This window comes from Nuphar pumila, chromosome 16 (genome assembly GCF_984573655.1).
Source record: "Nuphar pumila chromosome 16, dmNupPumi1.hap1.1, whole genome shotgun sequence".
Classification (NCBI taxonomy): Eukaryota; Viridiplantae; Streptophyta; class Magnoliopsida; order Nymphaeales; family Nymphaeaceae; genus Nuphar; species Nuphar pumila.
In genome coordinates, this window is record NC_143264.1 from 42,780,020 (window position 1) to 42,805,400 (window position 25,381).

The 25,381-nt window shown below is 37.9% G+C and overlaps 1 pseudogene; it reads left to right on the forward strand.

Moving 5' to 3' along the window:
* The window catches only part of LOC149813202 (uncharacterized), a 113,447-nt pseudogene that overhangs the window by 85,478 nt on the left and 2,588 nt on the right, over positions 1-25,381 (forward strand).

Sequence of the window (25,381 nt, forward strand, 5' to 3'; positions counted from 1 at the left end):
ACCATCTCCTTGGTCAACAGGTACTCGAGCACAGTATCGAGTGATTGATCTAATGGAGTGAACTTCCTCTCATAGCTCCATCCTTCGTGCTTCACTTTCTCTCGGGGTTTTGGTCCCTGCTCCAGCTGAAGCGGCTTGCTGAATTGCGGGATCGACTTTCCTTTCTGGTCATTCTTGTTTGAACCTTCTGCCCCATAACAGAAGTCTCTATTCTGCCCCTTGCGATGATTCCGTTTATTACTGACAGAATTAGTGAAATGAGTCTTCTTTTTCGACTCATTCTGATTGTTGTTCTTGGTGAAAGTGAAACCTTCGTAGAAACCATTCTCCATACTCAATTCGAGCCATTCGGCTCGCTCTGTTAACTCTATAAATGATTTGGATGGCGCAGTAGAGATGAGGCCATTTAGAGGCTGCGAGAAATTGCTTAGAATCAAGGACAAAGCATGCCTTTCTGATATGGGGTCTCTCATCTTATTGCAAGCTGACCTCCAGCGGTGGATAAAATCTTGGGCCTTTTCATTTTCTCTTTGTTTCAGGCCACAGAGGTGGCTGAGGGTCGGGAGCGCCTCAGCATTGAACAGAAAGCGCTCAATGAACATATTCACCACCTTATCAAATTCTTTCAGCTCTATGGGGTTGATGTGCTCCGAGTACCATTTAGCTTCCGTTCCCTCCAGACTGCGAGGGAAGCAAAGGAAGAGTGCCCGATTGTCATGCTTGAATCGTGAACATTCAGCGAAAAACATGGTGAGGTGAGCTTTAGGGTCGCCAGAACCATCAAACTTGATAAATTTTCTGGGGAGATTATCCAGCTTTAGGGTCGCCAGGAAAATATTTATTAAGAATTTTGGTAGACAATTGAAAGAGTATCCCATTACTAAGGATTGAGTCGTCGCTGGAATTACGACAATTGCATTGCTATTCTTTGCAAAATAAACAACTGGAAGTATGCCTTGTTACCTAGGCGAGGTCGTCAAACCAAGATAGGATGAAATTTAAAGGAATTTTATTGAAGAAAAGGGCATGATTTTATTAATAATAGACTCGACAAAGGGGAGGGGGACAGACAATTTTCCACCACTCCTGATAATCAGAGGACACTCGAGGACCAGGAAAAATAGTGAGAGTGACAAAAGAATCCCAGCCATGTCTGGCAGAATGATATGCTCCGGACCACTGATCTGATGCGAGGTTGAACTCTGGCAAGACCCCCGATAGTGGACGGATCTCTACGCGCTTCTGCCTCTGAGAGAACTGCCTGACACACCGCTCTGGATAGTAGTATGCGCAGAAGAATGGACCAAGTAGCCTGAACCGCTTGCCATAAGCGTAAGTGTATCTGGGAGGTGATTCCTGACGATCGAAGTAGTCCCATACGACTTCTTCCTCATGAAGGTTGTCGATCAAGAACCGGTATCGCGCAACTGGAAGAAGCTTCTCTCCATTGTATCTGAATGAACTGGCTCGGACTGGCACATGCCGGAGGAACCAAGATTGCAACGCGTAGGTGCACCCTTCGACTAGAATTGATTCTCCGAGTGCGAAACGAGTCAACCTTTGGTATAGAAAAGCGAGTGCAGCCATGGCTATCGAGAGGTGGCTGGTCTGTCGACTTCCCCATCTCCTTAGAAGCTGAACTATTCTGATATCCATGTAATTTTGTCCATCGGGAAAGAAAGTTAATCCCACCGTGCACAGAACCATCGCGTGTTGAATTCTCTCTCGAGCTGTCCTGGACAACGAGCTGACTTCTGCAAATGTTCTATACTGTTTGTAGATTTCGAGCAGGTCCACATATTCATTTCCATCTTCTTTAATCAAAGGCCAAGACTTACGTCCCGTCATGCGAGCTAAGGCATCTTTAGGGTCCAGACCCTTGGCATTAATCAAAAAATGTTTCTCCAATGGATCTCCAGGCTGACCGGTTGGCTCGGGCAATCCCATAATCTCTGAAAATTCATCTATCAGTACTGTCATCTTTCCTCATGGGAACCAGAAGGTAGAAGTGCTCGGATTCCACCGTTCTGCTAGTGCATGGATCAAATTGCCGTTGACTGTCTGCTTTCCCACTGCGGACGCCAGTTCTAACCCATAATCGTCCAAGTGGTCTGGAAACATACGAGAGAAATTCTTGAACCATAAATAGTACCACCGAGGAAAGAAGGATCCGGTGCTGAGGGCTCGATGCTCGGGAAGACTTTGTCGCACCTCGTAGGAGATGTGACCCTTAGGGAAGACTGAATCAAGCTGACTGGATGCCATCAGACTGGAAAACATGGAAAATTGGAATAAGACTTGGGAAAATACAGGAAATTTGAGGGAAATGCAGGCAGGATAAAAATAAAGTAGGAAATTCGAGATCTAGAAGACAGGAAAGGTGGGAAATCACCTGGAGTTTTGAAGAAAATAGAGGAATTTCATGAAAATCGTCTAGGGTTTGATGAAATATGAAGAAATAAATGGAAAATAAAGTATTTGGAAAATCGTCCAAGGTTTAAAACATGGACAGTACTTGGACATAGATTGGGGGAATTTTGAGAAAATCGTCCAGTATTTTAGAAAATTGGGAAAATATGGAAAATAAAAGGAAACGACTATAACATATTCAATCACATTCTGCACAAACAAATATACACATACAGCATTCCCTAAAAGCTGACTCTAGATGCACAAATTTTGAAATAGCTGTAGGACCTTAATCCTAACTCTAAGGTTCAGATCAACTATATCCAATCCAATTATGCCTATATACTCAAGCCAAGGCTCGATGTACGTGGCATAAAATCAATTTCTCCGGTTCTAGGTTCAAGTTTTTCAACATCCTTGAGCACCTGCCGATATATGTTGGACTATGGCCCTTGGTACGTGGCAGGGGGGGTTTCACCCAAATAGGTGGCCCAGTTGTGAGGCTCTGTCCCGAACTATGGTTCTGGAAGAGAGCCCAGCAACGTGAAGACCGGGACAATATAGGTAGGGTGATTTTTGAAATATGAGCACATGCAAGAAAACAGAGGGCTCTAAGTCCTAAAGAGATAGAATTTTGAAATATTTGAAGAAGCAAACATTGTTTTCATACAATTCCTAAATTGAGGAGTGTTGTATTAGACCTAAGTCTATGTGAGCATGAATAATTCTCCTCAATATGGTCCTACCAAACCATACCTAGTCTATATGCATTCCATGTCAGCTGGGTTCAAGTCTAGGCTCCTAGGTTCACATGATATCATAAAGCAAAGCTGACATTCCATGGAAATCGATTTTGACAATTTGAACTAAGTAGAGCATTAGATTGATCAGGAAAAGACAGGTTCCATCACGGTCGCCAAACCTGTTATCATCGCAAAATTTTACTTTTTGCGAGTCAAACTAACCTTTGAAAAAGATTTTGAAAATAACTCACCTCCGTTTTAAAATGCGGGAAAATTCTGTAGAATGGGACTCGCCTGTCGGTACGAGGTTCAACCGTTCCTGCCACCTTTAACAGGGGTAATTGAACCAAGGATCAATCTTATGCTCTACTCTATTCAACTTGTCTAAATCATATTCTAATTTCTAAATGCACATAGAATCAGGCATGTGCTATGAATTTTTAGAAAATGCACATTTGAAAACATGATGTTTGCTTTGAATGATTAAAATATTTAGAATAGATATCACATGGAAAATCGTGAATTGGGATTTGAAATGTACTTATGAGAAAAGTAAAAATCAGTTTTTGAGGAATCCTTACATTTGGTGAAAATCGATTCTGAGAGACTTGGTTTCTCTGAATTCAAACTTGGAAATTGAAATTCTAACTTAGAAAATTTGAATTTGGAACTTGGGAAATGCTTGAAATATCATTGGCAAATCCATATTTTGAGAAAATCGATTTTTGAATAAGACTTAGGAAATTTTTGATTTCTCTAACTTCAAACTTTGAAATTGACAGCATAACTTTGGAAAATTGAGTTTATGAACTTAAGAAATACTTGAAATATTCTTTGAAATTCAATGCTTTTGGGAAAATCGATTTTGCTATAAGACTTAGGAGATTTTGAGGAATTCAATTTCCTTGACTTGGAATTTGAATTGGAATGGGCAAATGCATGAAATGAATGAATATGAATTTGAGAATTTGAGAAATACTTTTTGTATTTTTGAGAAATGCAGTGCATTTTGAAGTTAGCCTAAGAGTGTAGGCTGAATGTGGCTAATGTGAAGATCATAAATCTGGGTATCATTCATATTCTGACTATGGCCATAAATACGAATTCCACCATGTTTATAAACTTTATAAAAGCTAGTGCATGTGCCATTCGTGTAGACCATAGTGAGTTTGAATATGCATGAATCATCATTCATCACACATTAACATTATTTAAAAAAAAAACTATATGCAATGCAACCTAAGCTAAGCAGGAAATGTAAATTCTTATTCCAAAGTTTAATTACAAATTACATCACTATTGAAATTTAAATACATGAAAAATAAAATCTTCAATGTACCTGCAAAACTAGAAAAACTTTGTTAGTGATGATATGTTGGTTTTTCTAGGTTTATCCAGTAATATCTAGAAATTACTGGATTTTGCTAGATATAAGCATTTTTGCCATGATTCCCTTAAATCAAAATTGATAAAATATGAAATAAGATTGAATAAATAAGGAAGATAAGATATGAAATTTCGAAATTGGGGTCAAAATGACCAAAATACCCCGAATAACAAAACTATGGCCTTGAAATTAGGGTTTTTAGAAATATATTTGGTAAAATGCAAGTTTTGAAAATTCAAATGAAAATAAATCAAACCACATATGATATGACATGATTAAAAATATGAAAATTAGGGTTAGGGATTTCGAAATTGAGGTCAAATGACCAAATTGCCCCCGATAGCAAGACTATGGCCTTGAAATCAAGGTTTTCTGAAATAATTTTTGGCAAAAACTTTGGTTTTATGGATTAAATGAAATCAAATAAACATAAAATTAAACATGAACTATCCTAATATGATTATAAACATGACTAAACCCTAAAACATATACTTATGCACGAAAATCCAATAATATCACAAAAAATATGATTTTAACAGTGTTTTTGGAATTCTTCGGGTACCCTGTTTTACAATTTTATTAATTCAGCCATCAATCGGATTCCAATCAAATTCGGTACCTGCACTTGTTATAACCCTAATGTCGGATTGGAATTATAAAAATATTTTTTTGACATTGAATTAATCCGAAAATTGCATCAAACCCTAAAAACATGCTATTTTTGACCTAATTTATCAACCAGTTTCAATCCAAGACCCGAACCAGGGGTCAAATCTCCATGAAAAATTATGAAATTTTACAGAGACTAACTAAGAAGAAAAACAGAGATTTCCCAATATACAGATTGGAAAAATAATCTCCGGTTAGGGAGAAACCCTTCCGGCAATTTGAGATAAAATATATCACTTTCAACAGGGATTAAAACGGCTACTTCAGATTGAAAATACAGAAATAAATAGCAATCCTAAACAAAAATCTCTGAAATTTTAATGGTTAACAGTAGACAGAAAAATAAAAATACTCACTTTTTACATATCATGAATCGGATCTGTGGTTTGGGATTTATGACTAACACAAGTCTGATCAGGGTTTTGGTAAACCCTAACGAGTTCTAAATTTAAAAACAGATTCTCTGAAAGAGGCAAAATACTAAACAGTGATCAAAAAATCTGAAAATTTCACAGCAAACAGATCTACTCAATGTTAATCCATAGCACTTTAAAGATCTAAAATCGGATATAATATGAGAGAAATATCATAACAGCAAGTTACCTTCTTGATTTTAACCACGATTTTAAAGCTTTAAAAACCTGATTTGATGTCTGATTTTTTTGACAGAGTTCCCGAGATCCAAAACCTCTGATTTTTCTACAGTAACTCAATAACTCATGCATGCATCACATATAAAAAATGCAGAAATAAACAATGAGTACTTCAATCCGAAATAACATTATATTTACTGTTCTAAACCTAAAACACACAGAAATTTAAGAAACTTGAAAAACCATGCATTAACTAATGTAAATCCATAAAATAAACTATAAAACAGTAAATAAAAATTATTTCTATGCTATATAACGTAAAACAAACATGAATAAACCATGAAAATAAAATAAAAACAGGGAATCAATGGCTGGAATTTGATATCACCTTTAAAACATAGATTTTACCCATTAAAAGGGTAAATCATATATTTTATTGGTTAATAAGGTAAAGAATCATATTAAAATTAATTCTAATGGATTAAAATATCTGTAAATCACCCAAAACAGGGTTAGATCACCTTCTTGGATCGTTCTTGCTGATTCTTGATGATTCTTGAGGTGAAACCATGGTTGAATCCATGAAATAGGAGGTATTAATGGCTAAAATTGATTTAAAACTATTAAAAACATGAAATAAAAGCTAAAAATTAAACAAAATAATTACCTTGAGGTGGCTGCAATGGAGGAAGGGCTGGAGAGGAGAGAGAAGCTCCAAGAATCCAAAGGAGAGCAATTTGGAAAAATCGACCCCCTATGGCCTTCTATTTATAAAAAAATTTTAGGTTAAAAATCAAATGTTTTAAAAAAATTGGACTCTTCTAAGGGGGGGGAGATTTTTGGGTGGAAAGACCTAACTACCCCTAGCCTAAATTATCTAAACTAGTGCTTTATTAACCCCTAGACTTTCCTAAAAAATCCCCAAATGTAATGCCACTTGGCATTTTCTACATTTGGCTTTTTAAAACACCTTTAAAAACCTTTAAAAACACTAGTTTTAAAAACTAACTTTCAAAAATGAGTTTTTCAAAATGGTTTTGACTCTTCTAAACCTCTAACACTAACCAAGACATCAACTAACCCTAGTCTAGCCCTGACTGACTCGAATATGGCACCACCCCGAGTGGGCCCTACTTGAGTTTTTTTTCAAAAAACGATTTTAAAACTTGAAATTGAAGGAGTTTTCAAAAGGATTTTTCAAAAGCAATCTTAAAACTAGAATTTTTGAAATGGCATAAGGTTCTAACTGAGTTAGAATTCCTCTGGATATGGTGCCAACTGAGTGGGCCCACATCGAGTTTTGAAGAATTTTGAAATAAACACTGAAAATGGTTTTGAAAAGGGGTTAAAATCGATATTTGAACTTCAAGATTTCTGAAAATAGGGTCTCAAGCGAACTGGAACTCCGAGTTAGAGTCCTGAACTCTTAGGACTCTGAGATTTTAAATTTTAGAATTCAAATGTAAAATTTTTTGAAAGATTTTATCAAGAAATGATGAAATAAGTCAGAAAACACAGTCAGGGTTAGACTCCTAACTCGACCGAACTCTAAAATACAGTCCTGGACTAACTGGACTCTGTAAAATGACCTAAATTTTGAAAACAATAAAAATGAAATAAAAACAGACTTCAAAACAGACTCCTGACCGGATTAGGACTCTGAGACAGAGTCCTGATCGGACTGAAACTTTCAAAAATTTGAGAAATTTGATGAATAGAGAAATTCAGAAGCGACACCATCTCAATGGGTCTCATCTGAGAATTGAAATCGATTGAAATTTGAATTTAACATGAATCCAGATTGTTTTCTGAGAAAATATTTCAAAATATAAAGTCCTGGGGTTGGAAAATGACGGAGTATTGAATAAAAACCCAAGTTTTGAAATTGATTTTTTTGAAATAAAAGCTTTGAAATTCAAATCTGGATTGAATGTTTTGAAAGCTGGAGTGCTGGATCTCAAGAATGAGATGCAATGCAATGAGATGGTATGCCGAATGCATGCAATGATATGCAATGACACATGAAATGGACAAACACTGGATGAGGGTGAAAATTTGGGGTGTTCACCCCCAAAAGCATAGAGGGATCGGCTGAGAAGGGAATCGGCTGTTGCTGAAAACCCTGCGTTGATTTCATTACAGAAGCAAGAGGAAAGAATCCTCCTCTGTCCAAGCTCGTTCAGCCCTTGCAGTGACAAATTTGGAAGAGATATCACCCGATTTCACATTTCATCAGCAAAGGCCAACTCCTCTTCGGTTAAAATTTTGCCATCAGAGACCCGAAGGCCCCTACAGTAGAAGAGAGGAGCTCGATTCCTTCATCCGGACTTCTGCAGTATTTCAGTGAGCATTCCTTCTCCTTTTCTTTTTTTGTTTTTTTCTTTTTCTTGTGTTTAGCTTTTTCCCCCTTTTCGTTGAATCTCTGTCAACGCACCCTTGAGGGAGTTGGATTGCTTTTAGCAACCTCAACTTCTCTTCTGTGCAATAATAAACAGGATCTCTTAATCCTAACATTTCTTTTGAATTGCCACCTCCATCTTCATTGTTTAGTTCTGCGATTCACTTTTACTCTGTTCATGACATTAGATTCAATGATTTTTCCTTTTATTTTGGTTTTTATTTTTATTTTTATTTTATTTTTTTTCTTTTTCTCTTCTTTCTCCTTCTTTCCCCCTTTTATCCTGATCGTATGCCTTTAATTTGGTTGTAAAATTTGGTCATACATTATTCCTTCCAATCCCTACTGAACATCGTTTGACCTGCTCTTTTCCTTTGCATATTTTCTGTCTGAGTTACGATTTGTTTTTGCATTTGTCTCTGCCATATAGCATTTCTCTAGCCTTGATTGTTTCATTTTGATGGTTTAATGATTGAAATGGTGGATGTAGATGGACTCCATTTTTGGATTCAATGGGCATTTGGTTTTAGTTTTGTTGATCTTCACTTCGTTAAGAAACATTCACAACATATAGTTCGCCATCATCAATCAAATTGGAGCAATTTTATCATGATTTAAACATTCTCATTTGTGGTTGTAACATCATTTTGCTGGATACAGTTGGTTTGTTCTTACAGGGGTTTGGTCTCAGGTATATGATTCAGTTGTATGATGCATGGTCTTAATTAGTTCATATAACAAATTCATGATATATCTTGTCACAGGTTAGCATCATCCCTCGGTGTGCATTACACTTTGTATTTTCCTTTTCTTTTGTAATAAGCCTGGTACAAGACCACTCTCAGCCTCTGTTATGCATCCACACGGTTCGTTGTGATCTGAGTTCGGGGGATTGACTCCATAACACTCAGAGTCATCAAATGCATCATCTGTTGTTAAGAATTTTGGATACTTTACAGATCAAGAGAATGAGAGAGATATAGTCCACTTCCTCTGTTTATTACACATGCAAAGGAGTGTTTCCAGCTGGTGGTAGGATATCGTCTGATACTGGTAGAGGAGATCCCAGTATAGAACTTAATGTTGTTCATGAAGCCACAAATGCTCTGCAACCCTTATAATTAGATGCAATTCGAATCATCACCTTGTCCAGGAATATATGGATGATTCAGCGCATGTTCCAATTTGTCGCCAGTTTCTATTGGTTACAAGGTTTAGCCTTTCTTGAAAAATCACAGGCACATTTTTACCTGACAATGCACGTCAAATGAGCTAAGTTTCAGCCCTGGTAACAGTAGGAATACTTGCGGCAAAGATAGTCTGTTGTATTGCAGCGTGACCAGTGATATATCCATAATGCCGCAGACTGCTGAGGATTTTTGTGTGCTTATGATATAAGCAGTCTCACTACTGCTGGGGATCCTAACACCCGTCACCACAAGTGTACCATCATCTCCTGCACTTTACCACGGAACTCCATTGGCATATTCATCATTATCTAGCCTTTCCCTTCGGTTTATTTATCTCTTCTATACCTCATCAGTTCACGTTTTACACTTCTGTTGATTTCTTACATGTTAATTCATAGCATCATTTTTGAGAAGGTAGTTCCCTGTTTGCCTAAGCCCCTATTTCATCCGTTCCTGATGTTGTTTAGAACGATGCATGTTGGCGCAGTGGTGGATTCTCAACGAGTCAGTTGATCTCTGTCCATCAGATCGTTTTAACACAAGGCGTGATATGCTCTAATATGTTGCTAAGAGCATAGTGGCAACGTTAAGAAGGGTAAAATTTTGTGAGAACCCAAAGTGAAGGCACTATATTTTTTAATCCACCAACATATGCCCTAACTGCTCATTAGGATTGAAGGAATGACATTGCCCAGGGGCAATCATCGTGATATTCTACCTACCAAATTCCCCAGGATTTTATTCACCTGTGAACAGTGATTGGAAATATGCTTATTTCTGTGCTATACCTCTCCTGAAAACTTTCTTTTTTTTGGTTGCAGGACTGTTCACGAATTCCTACAGATTTTCTTTTCTCCTGTGAGCATTAATTAAAGGTATGTATGTAACAATTCTTGCGTTATTAGTGTTTTTGAAAATTTTATTTTGAATGGCCACCCGAAATTTCTGCAGTTGTATAGATCCTCCTTTTCCTGTGTTTCTTTTAGAATATTAATTAAAGGTATGTTCATAATAGTGCCATTGGATGATAATGATTGTTAACAATTTGAATCTAAGTGACAATGTCATGCTGCCAATAGAAATTTTCTTTTATTTATTTCACTGTTTACCTGTCACAAGAATCACATCATCTCCATTCATGTGCTTTTCCCTGTTTCATCATCTGTGTTCACGAGATAATCAGCGCATCTCATCATCTGTCTGCTGTATTGTTCATCAGTGTCTTGGACTCAAGTGTTGTCATTGTCAATCAGGGGCTTACCATGTCATTTAAAATGTGGTTAACCACTCAATCGCGTGCTGGTGGGAATTTCACATTCTCAGGCTCACATGATCCTTTCTTTGGGATTGGTTTAGATATTCTGACTGCTTGAAAAATTGGTTCTCCATTTGCTGGAAACATTGAGGTTGGGTTGCAGTGTTTGGCTACATTACAAACTTCATCTAAAAATTTTGTGATTGCTTGTGGCAACTGGGTAAACAGTTTCCGAATTATATCAGTGAATAATGGGAGGGTGGTTCAAAGCATCAAAATAACACAAGGAAGCTACTATCAGTAGAATTATTATTGGGTCACAAGATAAAAGTAAAAACTGTTTATAGTTGTGGCACTCTCAGGGTAGTGCTGACTGCAACCCAGTGCTGTCTTCATCGTTAGCACTCCACTACCTGTCAAGTTGATATTTTCATACCTTCCCTTCAGCCCATCTTCATTCCAGCCGCGTGTTACATCTGCTACATGCACCCATACTGTCACCTAAAGTGGTGTTTTAGGGGTTATCATGATGGCACTTTTGATCTCCACAGCAGTTTGTACACACCATTGTGATTTCATTTGGTCACCTATTGTAATGTTGCTGCAACTGGTGGCATCTTCAACATCTTAGCTTTTTCCACGGAATCACACATCTCTACCATTTTTTCAGCAGCTTACAAGCACCTACCTTCCAGCTGCACATTATGTAGGTTGTGTATATATATATATATACATGTAAATACATATATACCTATATATGCGTATATATACATACATATGTATATATGTATATAGGCATACATGTCATTTTCCATCCTTCCACCATGTACATCTTGGCATATAAGCATTTGGCCATTGACATCCATATGATATATGCAATTTCCCTCCATTTTCTTCATACTAATCAGGTGTTTTGCAGGGAATATGTGGAAAATCTCAATGGTTGGAGTCATAAATTCAATTTCATATATTGTAATAGTTAGGTATTAATGAGAATATTTACACTTCCTGTTTTAGATAGAATGAATGAGCATTATAAATATCATGAATCACTTGTTCTCATATTTTCTCCTTTGTTTTTCTAAAATCTCATGAATGGTGAAACACGAATGACACGTGCACCATTTCGTAAGAGGTAAGTTCATTCTAAGTTGACGATTTACATCAACGGCTATAGTCGGGGTGTAAACAAAACTTAGAATTTTTATCTTTTACAAAATAACACTAGATCCACACTGGATCCACTTTCAAAATTCATCATATTTTCTCAAAATATTTTCTTTCTTTTATCAGAATTTAACTTAGGATTAACTCAAAATATATATCAATGGCCATAGTCAGGGTATATTGAGGGTTAATTTCATTTTAAATTCTATAAAAGCACAAAAAAAATGTATTTTAATCTTCACTTGAATTTAAATGTGGTTATTATATAATATTTCCAATGACCATAGTCAGGGATATATTATATCTTCAACCCCATTCTTAATTCACTTAAAGAATGAAATAGCTTTTCAAAATCCAATTTCAAACTTATTCAAATTCATTTCATCATTTAGGATAGAATTGCATCACATTTTTCAAAATTCTTTTTCAAAAACCCAAGTGATTTTCAATATCTTTCTTCAAATTTCTATTTCAAATTCCAAATCTATCTCAATTTCAAAGTCCAATTTGACTTTGGAATTTCAAAATCATTTCATATTCAAACTCCAAAATTCCAACCCAAATTCAAAATTCAATTTCAAAGCTCAAATTAAACTTTGAAGCTTCTGATTCATCTTCTGGTTCAAAATCAAGTTTTCTTCAAGTTTTAAATCAAAGTTGAGATTGACTCTGAATCTCAAAATCCAAACCTTCCTAAGTTCAATCTGGGTTTTCAAAACCCAGATCCATCTTTAAAAGTCCTATTTGGACTTTTCAAAACCCAAATCCAAAGTTAAATCCTAGTCTCAACTTGGATCCATATTTCCAAGTATAAACTCCATTCCACTTTGGATCTCCAAATACAGATCCAAATTCCATTTAGGATCCAGATCCTCATTCCCCTTTTGGATCTTAGATTACAGATCCAAATTCCATTTAGGATCCAGATCCTCATTCCCCTTTTGGATCTTAGATTACAGATCCAAATTCCATTTAGGATCCAGATCCTCATTCCACTTTGGATCTCCAATTACAGATCCAAATTCCATTTAAGATCCAGATCTTCATTCTACTTTGGATCTCAGACTACAGATCCAAAATCCATTCTAGGATCTAGAACCCAATTCTACATTGGATCTCAGATTACAGATCCAGAACCCATTCTAGGATCTAGAACCCAATTCACATTTTGGATCTCAGACTTCAGATTCACTCCATTTTAGGATCCAGAACCCAAGTTCATCTTGATTTCTAAATCTCGGATCCCGTTCTAGAATCCGGAATCCAATTCCAATTCTAGATTTCAAATTCATTATCGGATCTAATCTGAATCTCCTAAATCCATGTCTATTCTTAAATACCATTTGATTTCTCAGACTCATTTTAAATTTCAAACTTCAAATCTAAACTCAATTCCATTTCTCAATTTTATTCAGATTTCCTAATTCTATCTTTCCTTCTGATTCAATTCTATTTTTCATTTCTATTCTGATCCAAAGTCCATTTACGACTTTGAAAATTTCTTTCTTCTTCTTTTATCTCAAAACTTCTAAATCATTTTCCAAAATCCAGATTTATTTTCCCTAGCTCTTGATCATTCTAAAAACTTAGAACTTTAATCTTAAGTTCTAAGTTAGAAAACATTTCTTCACTTTATCAGATTCACTTGGAAATTCTTCAAAACATTTCTTAGATGAGCAAGTGCACAAGCATGATTCTTTGTGCATTTAGACTTAGAATAATTTCTTAGATAATTTCTTAGCAAAGCAAAAGGCATAAATTCGACCCTTGGTTCGATTACCACTGGTAAGGCACTAGGAACGGTCGAACCTCGTACCGACGAGCGGATCCCGTCTCCCAGTTTTCCCGCAAATATTTCAAAAATGGAGGTGAGTTATTTCAAAATTCTTCAAAATTAAGGTCAAGTGAGACCCGCAAAAGAGTTCCTCTTCTCTTCTCTTCTTTCTTTTCTCTTCTCTCTTTCTTTCCGTCTTTTATCTTTCTCCCTTCAAAAAGGAGGAAAATAAGAGGTTGGAAAGGAAAAGAGAAGGAAGAGAGAGAATATTATGAGAGGAAAAATTTTGCGATGATCACAGGACTCTATTCTTTGATGGAGCCCGAAATATGTCCGGTATAGGGATTGGGATCCTGCTAATCACCCCTGAAAAGGAGATGCTCCCTTATTCTCTCAAGCTTGACTTCCAATGTACTCACAATATGGCCGAGTATGAAGCTCTAATACAAGGCCTCAAGATTTTGCAAGACTTTGATGTCAAGAGAGTACACGCCTTCGGCGACTCATTGCTTGTTGTCAGTCAAATTAATGTCGAATGGAAAGTCAAGGATTCAAAATCAATTCCCTATCAGAAGATTGCCTTAGCTCTCATAGGCAACTTTGAAGAATTTCAGCTCAATCATGTCAAGAGGGAATACAATCACATAGCAGATGGCCTAGCCTATTTAGGCTCAATCCTGTCGTTTAAAGACAGTGAATCATGTCGCTCCTTCGAGATTGGCAGACTTGATCAACCTGCCTACATTTCAGCTGAGCAAGTGAACCAAGCCACTCAGAAAGAGAAGCCTTGGTACCAAGACATCAAAAGTTTTATCGAAACTGGTAAATTTCCATCGGAAATGCCAAGAAATAAGCAGCACGCGATTCAGCGCATGTCAACCCGTTATTTCATCCTTGCTAATACTCTCTACCGTCGTGGGTTCAGTTCTGAGTACGCCAGATGCTTAGATAAGGATGAAGCCCTGAAAATTGTTCGAGAGGCACACGAGGGAATTTGTGGTGGTCACGTCGGCTACCAAACACTCGTTAAGCAAATCATCCGAGCAGGGTATTACCGGAAAACCATGCAGCAGGATTGCCATCAATTTGTAAGGAAGTGCGTCAAATGTCAAATGCACGCACCTTTCATTCATGCGCCAGCCGCATACTTGCAATCCGTGGTCTCTCCTTGGCCCTTTTCGATGTGGGCCTTCGACGTAGTTGGCCCAATCACTCCTTCGGCCTCTAATGGCCACCGATATTTCCTCGCAGCAACAGAATACTTCACCAATTGGGTCAAAGTTGTCACTCTGCAGACAGTAGAAGGCCGACATGTGGTTTCTTTTATTCATAAGAATCTTCTTTGCCGTTTCGGCGTCCCACATGATATTTGATGATGCATGAAATGCACATCATGTTAACAAGTTTTTCATGCATTTTGTAATGAGTTTAAGGTTTTAAATCATGTTTAGATGCATTTTGTTAGTAAGGGGTTATGGTTCGAATTTCAGAGAAATCGGAGTTAAAATGAAAGAGTTATGGCTATTTCAGTGTTCGGGCACGAATTTCGAGGTAGATCGGATCCATATCCAACCCAATTAGGTTATTTGGACTTTGGATCAACCTTTAGAAAGCCCAAAATCCAACCCACACGCATATCCATATCCATTTCAAAAAGTTTTGCAGAAAACCCCCCAGAAAGTGGCGCATAGAAAATTATTTTTTTATAACCTTCTTACTGAAAACTATCAAAAGTATAAATAAAAGATTCCAGCAAACCCTAGGTGTCTTTGGCCTTGGATTTGATGCCCTCTACAGTGCCTCTAGCTTCAGCACCGTCTCCTCTTCTATTTCATTCCATTGGCCATTGAAGATTCGGTTCATGCTTGCAATCCAAGCATTTTCTGATCTCTCTTTTCGATTCTTGTTATTTCTTCCTATTCCTTGCTGCGTTTTTCATCATTTTCTGTGTTTTTGCAGGTGTAGCAGAGGTGGAGACTACTAACCTTGATTTGTAGTGCGAAACACACCATCAAGGTGAACCGGCCCTACCTCCATCCGGTTTTCTGAGCCCTCCGATCACGAATCGGCGCCCATCCCACCCTCGGTGGATCTTTAACGTGTTGCAGCTGCAAAAGTTCTGTTCTTGGTGATATTCCAGCATCTTCAAACCATTTGGGAAGTCAAGACCAAGCCACTGTCCGCTCTTCTTCTTCCCAACGATTGTCGGATCGCCCGAGAGGTAGGTCTTCTTCTTCCTTTTCTTCTAGCTAAAACTGAATTGTGTGTGTGATTTTATTTTATTATTTTTCTGTGTGTTTCTTGTTTTTCTTTTTGTTTCAACCTTAGAATAGATCCCGCGCACAGACCAGCACATTAGATTAGGTTTGTTTCATTGTTTGATTCGTATGAATCTTGATTTTCAAAAATTTTCACCCAAATCGTGAAAATCGGCTAGATCCTCATTTAGCCGATTCTTCAAGTCTGTCCAGTGTGTTTGTGGTTCTGTTTTACAGAAAAACCAATTTGAAAAAAAAAGTTCATTTTGATTCAATTTAGTCCTTGGGTTTGCTTGTTTCGTGTTGCCATTAAATAGAAAAGAAAAAAATTGGCTAGATTATTTCTAGCCGATTCTTGTGTTTTAAAAAATTATTCATGTTTTTTTTTCTATAGTCTTGCTGTTTGATCTGTGTGTGCTCTGTTGTTTCCATTATTATTCATTTTTGTTTTAGAGGAAGTTGGATTTCTTAGGTGGCGTATGAGAGTTTATGCCAAAATCGTTGAATGAGAAGTTGCAATTAGTGAAGTGCGTGTGATTCTATTGTGGATGTCATGTAGTTTGTTTTTCGATTGCAGTTTGTAAGTTTGTGTGATTCAAGTTCATCATGTTTGGGTCTTTTTAAACTTCGTTTTTATGTTTAAATGTTTTCGGTGGTTTGTTTCATTGCGAAAAAGCCAAAAATCGAGTTTTTCTTTTCTTTGTGTTTTTGATTGATGTGTTCAGCCGGCTGTAGGTCTGCTATTTAGTTTAGTTTAGTCTTTCTTAGTATAATTGTTTCTGCAAGTTTAAGTAAGTTAGATTTTCATTGTGTAATAGAGTTATTAGTGATTATTTTAAAGTCTTAGTAGTTTAGTCTATGCGTGTATTTAGGTTGTTGTTCATTGTTCATGTAATTTCCAGCATCATATTTAGATAATGTGGTTTTGTTTAGTGTAATTAGATTCATTAGGGTCTTGTGTAAGTTAGATTTGTCATAAGCATAATTTCCTTTGATTAGTTTTGCAATTCTATTTTAATAAAGTGAAAATTTCTAGTGTTAGTTAGGTCTTCTTCTTCCCCAAAGTGGGGCGGCAGCCATTAGAGCTCCATTCAAGCTCTAGGCTATTTTTGGTAGGTATTAGAATTAGGTAAGTTCATTATGGTGTCTAGGTTTAATGAATTAGGTTCAATGCTTTAGACATTTTTAGGATTTCATTTAAGTAAGTCTTGAATTAGGTGTAGCATTTAATTCTAGGAAATCGTGTTTTCTATTTGAGTCTTTTCATTACCTAGCTAAGTTTTAAATTCCTTAGCCTAGAAAATAGCTTCAATTAGGGTTGACGAGTTTTGAGAAGGAAGGCCATTAAGGTAATTGAATTTGAAAATGTTTTTGGAAATAGTGGATTCTTCAAAAATCGTGTGGAGCATTTAAAGAGAGGATTAAATTTTAATTGTCTATTAAAAAGGAGTTACTTACTTAGCTTTGGAAAGTGAGTTTGAAATTCAATTAAATTTCCAAATTTGGTGTCCATGATTTCAAGAAAGGAATAATTGCAATTGAATTCTATCTTGGAAAGCAAAAATCATGGGATTCTCTAGGCTGTATGTGTCCCTTTTCCAAAGTGGACTTTAAAGCTATTTAAGGATTGTAACTCCTCATTTAATTGGACGATTTTTGATAATCCAACTTTCTAGAATTCGATAATTGATATTTATTACCTTCTTTTTCCAACCTTCTATATTAAATTCGTTTAGATTTGAATTAATTTTAGGTTAGTGAGTAGGTTACTCATTAGATATGTCTTAAATAGGGGTTGATTTACTCTAGTAGGCATGTAGTTAGTGTATTTAATTATTCATTCTCATTTTAGGTGGTTAATTAATTAGATTTACATTATTAGGTTACTAAAGTAATCAATCTAACCTAGCTAACCTAGGTGAATCGGGTATCTAGACTTAGTCAACCGAACTTAGTTGAGTCAAACCGAGCCTAGCCTAGTCAAGACCGAGCCTAATTGAGTCAACTGAATCTAGTCTCAGTCAAACTTAGTCAGTCTAGTTGACCCAATTAGCCAAGTCAACTGAACCTAGTCGAGTCAACCGAGTTAACCTAGTGAACCTAACCCTAATCCTATTTTAAACCCACAGCCTTTGGTTTTTAGTAGCTTCATTTCATTTAATTGTAACTCATATTGATTTTAGACTAATTATTTTAGTTATTTGGTGTAGTTATATTGTAGAAGTGTGTATGTGCAAGTTGTACTTGTTTCTTGTGTGTGATTTGTGTATTTCGATTATTTCAATAGTAGTTAGTTAGTATTTAACTTAGTTAATTAGATTTGTATTTCTTTGATTAGCTTAGTTGCATTTGCATCATTAGTTAGCTTAGTGTTAGTCATAAATTGCAATTTACGGTTATTCTTTCATTCAGTTAGTAATAGTGCATTCAATAGCAGCATATACACTGTCAATTAGTTTCATTTAGATTGAATTAGGGTTATTTTGCATTCTTAGTGTTCAAAATAGAGTTATTTAGTGAATAGTGCACTCAAAGAAAAAACTGATTTTTGCCCTATCGTACTGTCATTATTCCATGTGCAAAAATTCTGAGTTTTTATAAAAAAATTCTTCTATTCACTTTATTGACGTGTTAGCTGACTACATACCAAATTTCAGCTCGATCCGAGTTGGTTTGGTCTGATTTTTAAGCGTTTTATGAAAACCGCTTTTTCTGGTTTTTAAATTTCGGGACTTTCGATATCCTGATTTTTCCCAGTTTTGAAACGCTTATATCTGGAGTTTCAGATATTGTTTTTTCATTATGTAAAAACTGTCAGATTATTTAATCTGTTAGTTACAGAACAAAACAAATTTCGGGAAAATCGGACCTCGTTTGCCTTGTCAAACAGTGGTTTTCCGACAATCTATCATAACTCTATTTTACACTAGTGAGGGCCATATTTGTAATTTCTTCAGTTTCGACATTTTAGGACTGTTTTCAGTATTTTCTGCATCTTAGGAGCTGCATATGCATCATACAGCATTGTTAAAATTAGTTTAGCTGATTTTTGAATTAGTTTAATATTTTATTTAATTATTTTCTCATAATTAGAATTTGTTTTACTAATTCGTGAAAATTAGATTTAGTTTCATTTGTAGTTTGCATTATTAGAGTAAATTACTAAGTTTTCATTTTCCTTTGTTTTAGGTTGAAAAGCATATTCATTTTTTCAGGGTTCATTGTTCACGTGCGAAGATTGTCTAATTGGTGAAAGGACCAAAATACCCCTGGCGTGCAGCTGAAGAGTGGACTGCTTTTTCAATCCTTTTAGTGATTAATTATATTTTAATTAGCTCTGTAATTGTAGATTGAAATTTGTAATTAATAAATTAAATTTTGAGAAATATTTTGAGTAATTCTTGTTCCCTGAGGATTCGACCCGTACTGACCACTTTGTGGAAAGTCGGTTTTTATACTTTTGGTTGACGATTTTCCAAAGTTTTTATTGAAAATTATTGTTTTAAAAATACCATTTCAAAATAATCAACCAAATTTCGGCGTCGTTGCCGGAAAACGGTGAATTACTTACTTTATTTCTTAGAGTTTGATTTATTAATTTGTTTTAGTTAGTTACTTAGTTGTTTTATTTTTTTGTTAGTAGGATTAGTAAGTGAATATAGGATTAACATAATTAGTAAATATAGGATTCACGTACTGTTCTTTCTAGGATTCACTTTATATTTATTCTGCAAGGAGCAATTAGACAGGTGGGTTTTAGAAAAACTTAGTTTGTGATTTCCTGTATTTATCTTTTCAATATTTTAGAATAGTTTACTTTGTTAGTCTATTTATTTAGTTATATAATTCTGACATAGATAGTTAGCATATTTGTTTATTAGTTGTTGTTATTTGTGTTATTTACATTTTAGTACTTGTGTTAGTTTAGATTTAGATTTAGGTCGTGTGCTTACATCTGGTCTTAGTACCAGTGTATGCAGGGGCGACGAGGTCTAGGAACACCATTACATCCATTTGTTGATAACCCAGAGAGAATTTTATATTCTCATCGAAGTTCAACAACAATGGCTGACATGGATTCTCCACCTCCACCCCCAGTTCATCCACATCCTCTGCGGGAATATTTCATTCCCACAGATTATGTTCAGGCATCCTGCATTCGGAGACCCGATGTAGGAGCGCCTCACTATGAGATTAAGGGCAGCATTATTCAGATGCTCCCATCTTTTTATGGCCTTAGTCATGAGGATCCCTACTGGCATTTAGATGAATTCCTCGAAATTTGTTCTACTGTAAAGATACAGAATTTTGATGATGATGCTTTGAGGTTGACTCTATTCCCCCTTTTCATTGAAGGACAAAGCCAAGTATTGGCTGAAGTCCTTAGATTCTGTAGAAATAGAGTCTTGGGATCAGTTACAGCAGGAGTTTCTTCAGAAATACTTTCCCATTGGTCGTACGAACCAATATCGTCGAGCCATCACTAGTTTCACGGAGCTAGATGGTGAGCACTTCCATGAGACCTGGGAGAGAATGAAGGATCTCCTCAGAAAATGTCCCCATCATCAGGTGCCGAGATGGCAACTGGTGCAGAGCTTCTACGATGGATTGTCTGACAGGAATCGTCAGATGGTCGACTCTTCATGTGGGGGAACATTTATGCTGAAGAGCGAGGATGAAGCATGGAGGTTATTTGATACCTTGGCCGAGAATTCCCTCCACCATGCTTCGAGCTCTCATTCGGATAGAGCCACACCCAGCATTCATAAGAAAGCTGGTGTTCTTGAGATTGGTCCATCTACTGCACTACAGTGCAAGGTAGACATGATTGCTCAGAAGCTGGACCAGCTTCTCTCAGGACCACCCACTACACAACAGGTGTGTACTCTATGTGCTAGTCTGGCACATGATATCACTGAGTGCCCTTCGGCAGCTCAGTACCCTGAATTTGTTCAAGAACAAGTTCAGGCAGCTCAAGGTTACGTCAGACCGCCGAATAACCCATTCTCATCTACATATAATCTGGGTTGGTGTAACCATCCCAATTTTTCATGGAAGAATCCACAATCTTCCATGTAGATGCCTACTTCCTCCCAGCCAGTTCGGCCGCCATCTTTTTCTCAGACATTCCAGAGGCCGAGTTATTCTCAGTCTTCTACTTCATTTCCTCCCCCGATTCAGCAGGAGTCTGCCCAGCAGACCTCTTTTGAGGAGAGACTTCTCCAGGCATTCCAAGAGGTGAAAACCTCTAATCAGAATGCATTCGAGAAGTGTAGCCAGATATTAAGCTCACATACGCAGTCCATTGCGAAGTTAGAGTCGCAAATGGGACAGTTAGCAGAGACAATCAGTAGGAGACCCGAGGGTACATTGCCGAGCCAGGCTGTCATGAACCCGAAGGGCAAGGACCAGATGACTGGAGGCCTGTTTCATACTGAGACACAGCAACAGGTCAAATCTGTTATGGCCCTGAGGAGTGGACGTGAGTATCACGTCGATAGCAGAGAGAGAGAGAGTAGAGAGAATATAGAAGGGCCAGCGACCATTGTTTCACCTTCGTCGGCTCAGCCATCATCACCATCCCCACCATCATCTTCTTCACCTTCATCATCTTCGTCCTCAGTACAGAAGAAGGATAAGAGTGAATCTTCTCACAAAGAGGAAGAACCACCCGAGTATATTCCCCCACCACCCTATCCCAACGCATTAGAGTCTTCTGGATTTAGAGGGAAGCAAGGTGCAAAGATCCAGGACATGCTTGACATCTTCAAGCATGTGTAGATCAACTTACCTTTGCTTGATGCGATTCAGCAAGTGTCGGCATATGCCAAATTCCTGAAGGAGCTATGTACGCAGAAGCGGAAATCTAGAGAGAGAGTTCCTAACAGGGTCCATCTTACTGAGCAGGTGAGTTCAGTACTTCAGCATCAGACACCACCAAAGCTCAAGGACCCTGGAGCCCCGATTATTGCTTGTACTATAGGGAACATCCGGATAGAACACGCATTGCTCGATCTTGGAGCAAGCGTGAACATTCTGCCCGGGTATTTCTTTGATTCTTTCGGGCTAGGAGAGATGAGATTGACTCCTATTACACTTCAGCTGGCAGATCATTCTGTTAAGGTACCGAGAGGTGTCTTGGAGGATGTGCTAGTTAAAGTGGATGACTTTTATTTCCCCGTTGATTTCATCATTCTGGATATGGAAGGAGTAGATAGCCAGCACCAGACTCCGATCATTTTGGGTAGACCATTCTTGGCGACTGCCAATGCGTGCATCAATTGTAGGACCGGAGCCATGGATCTCTCATTCGGCAATAGGAAGGTCAAGCTGAATATTTTCAATGCCGCGATGGGACCAGCGGAAGACATGGACTGCTTTCATGTAGATATTTCACATGAGTTAGTGGAGGAGCAGCTCGAGTTGTATATTACTGAGGATTCTTTAGAATTGTACCATATAGAGAAGAATAGTTGTATAGATAGCGTAGATGTGTCTAGAGTGTCGTCGGAGAGATTACCTATGGGAGCTATCATTGAACCTCTCCCACCACTTGCGGAGACCCCTGCCAAATCGTCGATCGAATCACCTTTGAAACTTGAGTTGAAACCCTTACCGGATTCACTCAAGTATGCTTACCTCAGAGATGATAAGACTCTGCTTGTGATCATCTCGTCCCTGCTCACTGAGGAGCAGGAGCAGAGATTGTTGACTATTCTGCGAGAGCACAAGGCAGCGATTGGCTGGGGAGTTGCTGATTTGAAGGGGATTGATCCTTCATTCTGCATGCATAGAATTCATTGCGATGAGGAAGTTAAGCCAGTGAGAGATATGCAGAAAAGGCTAAATCCTAACATGAAGGAAGTGGTGAAGAACGAGGTGGTGAAGTGGTTGGATGCCAGAATCATTTACCCTATTTCTGATAGCCAGTGGGTCAGTCCGATTCAGGTTGTGCCGAAAAAGTCAGGACTCACTGTTGTGGAGAACGAGAAGGGTGAGAGAATTCTGATGAGAACCACTACAGGATGGCGGGTCTGTATCGATTATCGAAAGCTGAATGTGGCAACTAGGAAAGATCATTTCCCATTGCCATTCATTGATCAGATCTTAGAGAGACTCGCAGGACAGAGCTACTACTGCTTTTTAGATGGATACTCAGGATACAATCAGGTAGTTGTCCATCCTAACGACCAGGAAAAGACTACATTTACATGTCCTTATGGCACCTTCGCATTCAGACGTATGTCGTTCGGGCTCTGCAATGCCCCGACAACTTTTCAGAGATGTATGCTTGTTATCTTTTTGGACATGATAGATGATGTGATAGAGGTTTTCATGGATGACTTTTTAGTGTATGGCTCTTCATTTGAAGATTGCCTCCAAAAACTTACTCGAGTACTGAGTAGGTGTGCGGAGACAAATCTTGACATGAGTTGGGAAAAGAGTCATTTTATGGTCTAGGAGGGGATTGTGCTTGGACACATTGTGTCCAAGCGAGGCATTGAGGTTGACAGAGCGAAGGTAGAATCCATTTCCCGTTTGACTCCACCCACCTTTGTGAGGCAGATTCGGTCATTTTTAGGGCATGCAGGCTTTTATAGGCGGTTCATAAAAGATTTCAATAAAATCTCTCGACCGTTGTGTACTTTATTAGAGAAATACCAGCCCTTTATTTTTAGCGAGGATTGTATGAAGGCCTTTGAGATTCTCAAAGAGGCCTTGATTACTGCGCCCATCTTGAGACCTCCGGATTGGACTCTCCCATTTGAGATTATGTGTGATGCATCTGATTATGCTATGGGGGCTATTTTAGGACAACGCATTGATAGGAAGCCCTATGTGATCTACTATGCAAGTAGAACTTTGTCTGATGCTCAGATGAATTATACTACGACACAGAAGGAGCTACTTGCGGTAGTTTTCGCATTGGACAAGTTTAGGTCCTATTTACTCGGTTCGAAGGTGGTTGTCTATTCTGACCATGCTGCATTGAAATACCTGCTGAATAAGAAAGACACCAAACCGAGATTGATTCGTTGGGTTCTACTACTACAGGAGTTTGATCTCGAGATTCGAGATAAGAAGGGAAGCAAAAATGTAGTAGCAGACCATCTTTCCAGACTGATCGTGGAGACCACGCAGGATCAGAGGCCGATCAGTGATTCTTTACCCGACGAGCAGATCATGTCAGTCAGTACATCGCAGTTACCCTGGTTTGCAGATATTGTGAACTATCTGGTTTCGAGACAGATCCCTGAGCATTAGAACAAGAATGAGAGTGAGAGATTCCTATATCAGATGAGGCACTATTATTGGAATGAACCAAAGTTGTTCAAATACTGTGCAGACCAGATCATTAGGAGATGTGTTCCGGAGGAGGAGTACCAGTCCATTCTTAGTTTTTCCCATTCATTAGCTTGTGGAGGGCATTTTAGCAGTAGGAAGACGGCTGCAAAGGTTTTGCAGTCAGGATTTTATTGGCCCACACTCTACAGGGATGCTCATGAGTTCTGTAGGTGATGTCTTCGATGTCAGCAGATTGGGAAAATGTTCAAGAGGGACATGATGCCTTTGCTTCTGATTTTGATAGTCAAGATTTTTGATGTTTGAGGCATTGATTTCATGGGACCATTCCCGCCTTCATTCGGAAATTTATACATTCTTGTGACGGTTGATTATGTGTCCAAGTGGGTCGAGGCTATGGCAACTAAAACCAATGATCATAGAGTAGTGCTTAAGTTCATTAAGCACAACATTTTCAGTCGTTTTGGTGTGCCACGTGCGATGATTAGCGATGGTGGCAAGCTTTTTAGGAATGTTCAGATAGCTTCTCTGCTGAGAAGATATTCTGTCAATCATAGATTCACCACTCCGTATCATCCGCAGACTAGTGGACAGGTTGATGTTTCGAATAGGGAGATTAAGCGGATTTTAGAAAAGACAGTTCGCCCGGACCACAAGGATTGGTCCCAGCGCTTAGATGATGCACTTTGGGCATATAGAACTGCATTTAAGACTCCCATTGGCTTTTTCCCGTATCGCCTTGTATTCGGGAAAGCATGCCATCTTCCTGTCAAGCTAGAGCATAGAGCGTATTGGGCTATCAAGAAGTTGAATTTTGACCTCACCCAGGCTGGCAAAGAGAGAGCACTGCAGCTCTCAGAATTAGAGGAACTCAGGAATGATGCGTATGAGAATGCCAAATTATACAAAGCTCGCACGAAAGCGTTTCATGATAAGTACATTGTCAGAAAAGTGTTTGAGCCAGAGCAGAAAGTGTGGCTATACAATTCTCGTTTGCATTTATTCACAGGGAAGTTAAGATCGAGATGGACAGGACCGTACATTGTGAAAGAAGTGTTTCCCCATGGAGTAGTGACATTATTCGATCCTATGACCCAAGGTACATTCAAGGTGAATGGGCAAAGACTGAAGCCCTATATTTCAGATTCCTTGCAGGATGGTGAGTGTGAGATAGTGCATTTCACAAAGGCATGAGGATTCAACCAGAGGGATGTATCATATATACACTAGTTGT